The sequence below is a fragment of the Pinus tabuliformis genome, chromosome 3_1 (assembly GCF_031772625.1).
Source record: "Pinus tabuliformis cultivar Carrire ecotype Pingquan chromosome 3_1, CPIR1, whole genome shotgun sequence".
NCBI classification, from domain to species: domain Eukaryota; kingdom Viridiplantae; phylum Streptophyta; class Pinopsida; order Pinales; family Pinaceae; genus Pinus; species Pinus tabuliformis.
In genome coordinates, this window is record NC_142301.1 from 4600853 (window position 1) to 4609940 (window position 9088).

Sequence of the window (9088 nt, forward strand, 5' to 3'; positions counted from 1 at the left end):
TTTTTGTTGGGCAGCAACATGTAACTTATAGGCCATTTTGAATTCAAATCTAACCGTTCCTAAAAAATTTGGTTCATTAATGTGATATTAGCGGTAGATTTTCAAGGATCTTATCCATAAATTTCATCTTAAATGTTGCCCCCCCCCCCCCCCCACTCCATTTGGTCGTGTTCTCATCGTCACATCATGAACAATGAATTCAACAGTCACTTTCTAACTGACCTGCGTGGTTTTTCCCTGGGTAGCGCAGCTCTCTTCACGTTGTTACAAACCTTATGACATCTCCTCATTCCATGCAATCCCCTGATCGCATAGTTTCCCAACCCGGCAATGTAGTTTATAATCCCACACATCCTTTCAACTCCCTAGAGCACTAAGACTATGCTACCTTCATATAGTCACCTACCCTGATCACCAATGTATGGCTTCAATCGAGTTCCATTCAACTTTCCTGGGAAGGGATCTTCATTCAATTTAACCAACTGAAATGCTCCACCATCGGTAATCTCCTTAATGACATAGGGCCCTAGCCAATGCATCCTAAATTTCCTTGGAAATTTATCAAACTTGATGTTATATAACAAAACTAGATCATTTACCTTAATGGTGCATTGTTTAATGTGCCAACCATGCCATGACTTTTCGTGTTTCTTTTGGACCTGTTGGTGAAACGCAGCTAGAAACCTTTCTTTGTCAAGCTCGAAAATTTATGCAAGCCTCTCTTCTAGGGCTTTGCTATCCGTCATACCCATGAATGCCACTATGTGCAAACTAGGCACAATGTATTCCATTGGCATCATTGCTTCAACACCATATATGAGCCTAAAGGGTGTATGTCCAGTCAACTTTTTGCACATCGTTCAATAAGCCCATAGTACTGCGGGTATGCGCATGTTCCAATCACTTCACTGAGCATTGCAAACCTTCCTCAACACGTTCTCAGTCCCTTATTGAATGCTTCCACCATCCCATTAGCCTATGGGTGATAAATCATGCTTTTATGGTGATATACCTAAAATTCCTTCGTTGGCTCATTGATAGTTTTGTTCAAAAAGTGTGTACGGCGATCACTCATCAAAATCTTTGGACACCCAAATCATGTCAGTACATACTCAAAGAGAAACTTCGCAATGGTCACACCTGTGTAGTCCTTCATAGGCTGTACCTCCACCCATCAAGTAAAATACTCAGTCGTGGTGATAATGTACCACGCACCCGTCTTCTTTCCTTGAGCCTGAATGGGTCCCACGAAATCTATTTCCCATTTCTCGAAAGGTTGTAATGTCATCTATGGGTTCAGAGGTAGCTCATCTCTCCGTGATGGCTTGCCAGTCCTTTGACACATGACGCACGCCCTGCAGTAGGATTTTAAATCCTTATGGAGGGTTGGCCACCGCAACCCTATGTGTAGAATCTTCTTCGCGGTTGCCTTCCTACGTAATGCCCTCCCGCAGCACCCCCATGAGCATCCGCGAGGATACTTCTTCTTTCAAACTCTGGTACATATCATCACAATACTTCATCAGACCCCATTTTGTATAGATTTCCAAAATTACAGAAAAGTTTGTCATGCGCACCACTAATTCCTTCTTTTGCTAGATGGTGTAGCCTTCCGGGGCAGTTTGTTTTGATAGGAAGTGTATGATGTCTTCAAAGTGACCATCTGCAATGCGCATTGCAAAGAATTGTGCATTAGGCAATCCTTTCTCCAAATTAGTGGGCTCTTCTCCCATTTCGATGTGTGACAGATGTTCTAGTCCCACGTTTAGTCATCCAAGCTTCAAAATAACTTCAATATCGTACTCCTGGAACAATAAAAACCACTGGCAGATTCTCCTCCCCAACACAGGCTTACTGACTAGGTATTTCAATGCAAAATGGTCTGTATACGTCTTAAAATGTCCACCCAACTAATAGTGTCTAAACTTCTGGAGTGTGTATACTATGGCTGGTCCTTTACGCTCAGTGGTGGAATAGTTCTTCTCAACCTTGGATAACCTCATGCTTGCGAATGCTATAGGATGGTCCAATTCTCCTTCGCCAACCTGTGTTAGTACTGCTCCCAGTGCTATACATGATGTGTCTAGATGTACATAGAGCTCCTTCTCCCAATTTAGGAAGACTAAAATCATGACCATTTTTCCTTTCATCACATCCAAGATTTTCTAACAGTCCTCAGTCCAACAGAACGTGACATCCTTTTCCAACAACTTCTCCATAGGCGCGGTGATCTGGGCATAGCCCTTGATAAACTTCCTATAGGACCTAGTATGTCCCAATGTTGTGCATACCTATTTCACACTCCTTAGCGCCACCAAGTTATTTATCACTACAATCCTTGTGGGATCTACCAGCAATCTTTGTCTGCATACCACATGACCCAAAAAAGTCCCAAAAGGGACAAAAAACAAACATTTCTTCAGATTGAGCACAATCTAGTACCTTCAACAAGTATCTAGCATTAAGCGCAAACTTTCCACATGGAGTTTTACCAACCCAAACATAGTCCAGTCATCAAAGTACACCTCCAGAAACTTATGAATGAAGTCTTTGAATGCAGCAATAATGACGCGTGAAAAAATCGCAGGTGCATTCTTTAATCCACAAGGCATTATGGTATATTGAAAAATCCCCATTCAGTCGCGAAGGTCATCTTGCTTCTATCCTCAGGTGCGATTTTGATTTGATGGTACCCAGAGAACCCATCAGTGAAGGAGTACACTTCTGTCCACCTACATTATCCAACACCTCATCAGTGAATGGAGTCAGGAAAGAATCATGCATGCAAACATCATTCAACTTCCTGAGATCTACACATATCCTTATCTCATCCTTCTACTTCTTTTCATGTACCACCAATGGGATCACCCAATCAGATTCCTCTATGAGCTCAATGATGCCTACCACGAGCATCTTATATAACTCTAAGCAGACCTTCTCCTTATACTTCAGATTGAGACAGTAAGGTCTTTGATTAACCGACTTCGCGTCGGGTTTTAACGTGATATTCATAACACCCAGGTCTCCTATTATCCCCTTTAACTCTGTAAACTTGGTAGGGAACAAATCCTAGTATTCACAGAGAAATTCAGTGACCTTATCTACCATCACATCATCCCAGTAATCTCCAATCTTCGTGAATTTGGGCTCTGCCTCTATGCCAATATTTATCTATTTAGTTTTTAGTGGCGCGGTTATATCAGGATTCTCAGTCAGTGATCCCTCGACCTCACAATGACCATTGGTTTCAGGGATGTTAATCTTTCGGGGGTCCTTGTCTTCTTCTTTAACAGTCACGTTATAGCATTCCAATGTGTGGCTCAGTTGAGTAGTCCAATCAGGTTGAGTTAGATGCAAAGGATCCTGCGGTATCCTAAATATCACTGCTTTAACTTCTTGTGGTGCTTCATCAATATAGTCAAACCTGTCTTCGAAGCTGAACATCATTATGGATCCTTCGCACAAAATATCCCATTCATTTGTGCCATGGTGGAGCTCTATCTCCAAGTACCAGTTCATCGGGATGACATCCAGTGTGTGACAGAAAAAGTGCACCCAATCAAGTTCCGGCTTCGCTCCATAGCCCTTAGCCCATTTGGCCAAGTGTTCATGTGGATCATACTTCCTATCATACTTTCCCGTCACTTGTACCTTCGGTTTCCCAAAGCATGTTCTCATCATCCTCCTATACTCATGCTAATCATAAAAACTACCCTTGTGCATACCCCACCATCTTGCAAGTGTAGCACACAGTGCCCAGTCCAAAGCCTGGAAGCGTTTCTTCTCTAGTACTTCCCTCTCAAATGCATCCAAAAACACATCCACATCATTCAAGCCATCATAAGTGAGCATATTTAATACCTCTGACGACACACAATGCAGCAACCGGGTCATCATGTTACAGCTCAGCGTAGTTACTTCATGTAGCCGATTCTGCCAGTGCTCTAATTCTTTGTCTATGTCTGAGGTGCAGGAACTCTCGCGATCCCATGTAATTCATCCATCCTCTATCGGATTCATTCAATCTTGGTCTCTCACTATTATCTTATATATGCAGTCCAAATCGTCATCGCTTTGCTAATCTCGGACTGGTTCAGTATAGCGCAATCCTTCTGCAAGATCTAGGGGTACTATTATGCGAAACGATTTCTTTTCAAATATCATCTTTCGCTCCTTTAGGTTTATTACCCCATTCATGTCAGTATCCTAATCAATGCCAAGGAGCGAAGGGTAGGGGTTGTTGTCATCCACAATTTCTATTACTTCAAAATTAGTCGATGCGCTCGCGCCTTCAATATCTACAGTTACTCCTTGCAACCGTCTCATGGGCATGATCTTCTACTGATTTTCCATCCTTAACTAAATCAGAGACCACTGCAGCGTAGGTCTCCCCATCCGCTCCCAAGTCTGCTTTGGCAAAACGTTCACATCTGACCCCAGATCCAAAATAACTTGATCCATGTCATATTCTCCTATCTGCGCGATGAGTCTCACCTCATGTCTTGTCCTTTCCTTATGCTTACCAATCTTTCATACCATGCACGGTTCTCCCGGAGTGTTTCCAGTGCATCTATTTATAAGTTCTTGTAAACCCTTCATAGCCTTGCTATAGTGCAGTAGCTTCATGCAGGTCTCTAAAAAGATCGTAAGCATAGAAGGGTCCATTTCCTGAACAGGTTTATCCCGGCTCCTTGAGGTAGAGGCCTCAGCGAAGCTCTTCTTTGATTCCATGAACGTTCCGCATGCACACTCCAAATCAAATTCAGCCTCCTTCCTTGGAGATTTGCGAACCCACGTGTTGTCTTCAGGTTGTTTCCCCTTATTGTCGCTCATTGCAATTCCACTTTGGAGCAATGTATTCACATTCGTATCTTCTTCACGAGGCTTAGCCCTCATCATATGTAGGTTCTGAGTTAGCTACAGGGGTAGCACCCTTTTCTCACGTATCCTTGCTATCAATGTAGGACATTCCTCAGTCTCATGATCAAACTGAGTACAATATTTGCATGATAGATGCATTGAGTTAGTGCATTCGTGGGCATAGTGTCATGGTCCTCCACAATTATAACATATCAACTGTCCCCGAACTCTACCAAGTCCTCCTCCAGCTCGGCCTCGTCCGCGCCACTGAAATCTTGTTCGCACCATACCCATGTTCAAGAGGTCATGTTTCTTCATGAACTCTATAGGCAAGTGTTCTATCCATCATCAATTCATAACTTCGGCAAGTGCACTCATCATGCCCTACCGACTTGCAGAAGTTGCAGAATAGTTATTGTGGTGTTTGTACAAACTTCTGCACCAAATGACAATTATCAGTCATATATTTCCCTGCTACCTGACATATAGCACATCACAACGTAGGCCCCATGCTCGGTCCTGCTTGGGCTTCCGGCCTCAAAGGCATCGATCCTCCTCCTGCAATATACTTTGCAAAGATCGGGCAGTAGTATTTTTCATGCCCCTGACCTTTACATTTCATGCACCATATATCTTCGTGTGCCTTTGGCTGAATTGTTCTGTCCTGCTTCAGAATTTTCATTTCGAGGTAAAGATGTTGCAACTGCGGATGGATCTACTGAACCCCTAGACTTGGATCTTGCATTGGTGTTTCATGTAGCCTTATTGCAATCTCCAAGGCCTCTACCTGAGTCGTAATCTTCTATTGTGACAGCGCAACCCTTAGGTGAGGCAGGAACGAAGCCACGAACAATTCATGGTGCTCCCCATCCTTTAAATTCATGTTATATTCGTCGATTGTGCACTTTAGCCTCTGATGCAACTCCCAAGGTGTCTCACCCGGTTTCATCACGATTTCCTTGAACCCCACAATCGACTGCACCTCGAATTCAGGCCTACCGAACTCTTTATTCAGCGTGGTCTGGATCTATGCCAATGCAGCATTTGGGTTATCATTAAAATACTTGATGTACCAAGTTAGTGCGTGATCCTACAAATCACTAAACAACGTCACCTTCTTCATGTGATCATCTATGACACCCTCAACTTCCCATATAACTTTTACGAAAAACTAGAACTTGTTCGGGTCCTCATTTCCCAAGTTTTTAAGCAATGGAAACTTCACTGAATTTTCCATGTTGAACTATGGTAGAGGTGGTGGTGGTGTGGGCGAAGTCATAGGTGACGAGGGTGAAGGTGGAGGTGGTAGTCACAAGAACCCTTGTTTTATCAATTGAACTACACTTCATGGAGAAACCTATGGTACTCCCTCGTCATCACTCAAAGGAGGTGGAATCAGTGGGCTATATTCAAGACCCTTTCTTCCTTCATTCCTGTAAGTCTTTCTTGTGTAGCTCCGAACATCAAGGTAGTTGCATAACCTGCTTTTTGCACAATAACATCTTAATCCAAGTATTTAAAGACTTCAAGTACTTACCTCACGGACCTTTGAAAAGGGGTCGCTCTGCCTTGCTGTAATTGATTGAGGTATCGACCGTGAATTCAGTCGCAAACCCTCCTATGATATGATTAGGCCAATGATAGACAGTGCGAGCGATATTATCCTTAGAGGCTTCCAGTTTTTGCACTAACTCCGGAGTCCAGACAATAGGACCATCAAGTCTCCACCTTCCTTGGCTATCTGCTAGCTTCGCCATCCACTCGTATAACTCAATTGGAAAGGAACATAAAAAGATCTCGTGGATTTCTGTATACAGGTACCTATCTAGCCACTGTTCCTTCATCAACCGTGGGTTTCTGTTCTCCTACACTGCGAATTCGTGGATCTTCATATCCAACCAACCTTCGATCTCTTTCTTATTTGGATTCCAGTGATACGACATCACACATCTCCCATGAAGATTCCGGGTCCTGACAACAGAACCATTGGTTGGCTTTGTGGGCCCTGACCCAGGTTTAGCGTTAGTCAGTCAAACAAATCCATACACTACCAGCCCTTTCGACATTAGCCCGCAGGGTGCGGACCGAAGTCTTACTCGAATTAGTATGGGGGGATGCTGGAATCAAGTTTTTTCACCCTGAGATGGTCGCAATGTCAGTTTATACCCCCTGCTCCTACCTTCACGCAGGTCGCTAAGCCTTAGGGCTTATTGATCTACCCTTTATCCCGCCCTTCAGTACCTTCGTGAAGGTGTACAATTCACCTTCGCGTATCCCTAACCAACGGTTCAAGTACTTTTGCACTCCTTTGACGATGTATTGTATAGGTTCCCAAGTTATCCCAAGTTTTTTACTTATTCTACCAATCAATTACAGTTATCATCGTATAAACTAATATTCTTACTTGCGTTCAATTAACAAATATAATCACATACATTCGCGCATCAAATAAACATTGTAATATAAACCCAGATCATAATGCAATATAATTATATGCATTCATAAAGACTAAGTACACAGTAATTTCAAAATACTTCTCTTTATTGATATCTCCAATTTAATATAGACTCTATCCACCTTGCGCACACAGGTGCAAGGGTCCATGCACTCAACTGCGGACATCTACCCTAGGCTTCTACGCACTCAACTACAGAGCCTCTACCTATGTTAAGATCTAAAAAAACTTAGACTTTTCCACTCTTCTTCACTACTCCCTACTTAGAGCTTACTTAATTAGCTACTTTTTATACAATCCCATAGTCTGTGGACCATGGGTAGATCTTTACAACTGACTCGACACTTTACAAAATAATGGCAGACAACCCTTTATGACTCTTGAAACCTTCGCACTCTATGACCACAAAATGCGAAGACTTTATAACTTTATTACAAAATTGTCCCAAAACATGGGCTTTTAGCCTAAAAAATACTCTTAGGGGAACTAGTTCCCAACACCATATCGCAACAAACCAAACTTTGGATTATATTATAAAGCATATGTAAATACATTCACAAGATAAATTTGGAGGCTGCTGCTCCAAGTAAAAATAGAAAATATCTTTTTGCAATTTACACTTCACTAGGGTTGTAGAGTAAGTGTATGTAAAACTCTATAAAACTTGTTTTCATGTGCCCACAAAAAATTTATCCATGATTTTCTCTTCACTACCTCACAAAATCGCACCCTCTCTCTCGCTCAACCTTGTAAATGAATTTTACATTCATATTGTCCAAAAATACATTTTTGACATTAATACATGACAGAGAAAATCATTAATACACTGGATGAGCGAATGTTAATACTTATGTTGCAGTGTACATATTTCACTAGTGGAGTAAATATTTTACATACTTAACTACCAACCCTACATTAAATTCACATTCTTTCTTAAATTCTTGATGTCTATTGTGGAATGGTCTGATGTGTTGTGGAATGGGGAACTTGTATTGTTGCTCAGACCTTCAGTCCTTCCACCTGTAAAAAAAATTGCAAGCTGCAGAAGTTGACTGGGAAAGCATGATGGTTTTTAGTGTGTTTTAAGGCAGTGGTTGGGATTAATATTTCCAACACTCCCCCTTAATCAAATTGCCTCCATTGACAATTCCAAAATAGTCTCTAAGATAAACAAAACTTTCACGTGCCAATGGCTTTGTGAAAATATCATCAAATTCTTCCTCTGACCTGCAGTTCTGCAACACAATTTCACCATTGTTAATTAAATCTCTAATAAAATGACATTTTGCATCAATGCGCCTAGTCCTCTTGTGAAAGACAAAATTCTTTGACAATTCTGGCACACTCACTTGAAGGAACACAAATGTTTCCCAGGTGGCATAACAGTGCATCCTGAAGGTGAAAAATTGGAACTTGCTTCCCTTCTAAGAGTGTCTGGTATGCGTTGCCAAATTCTCGATCGCTCAGCTAAATATGCGGCCACCTCGAGGTCTCGTGCCCACTAGAGTCGAGCACAATGATCAGCACCATAACTGGTGGTTAGCTATGGAAGTTTGCAACATTATTGGTGTTTCTGTTCTTGTACATAATGTTCAAATGGAACTGTTGCAGGTAGGTAGACCATTCCTGATGGTGATCGTTCTGCAACTTCCCTTGTGTTTGTATGAATTGAAGGGATCAATGGTCTATGTGGATGACTATTTCCTTCCCCATAATCTAACGTTTCCATCCACAAAGGAATACATTTCTTTGCCATAAGTGGGATACTTTCAT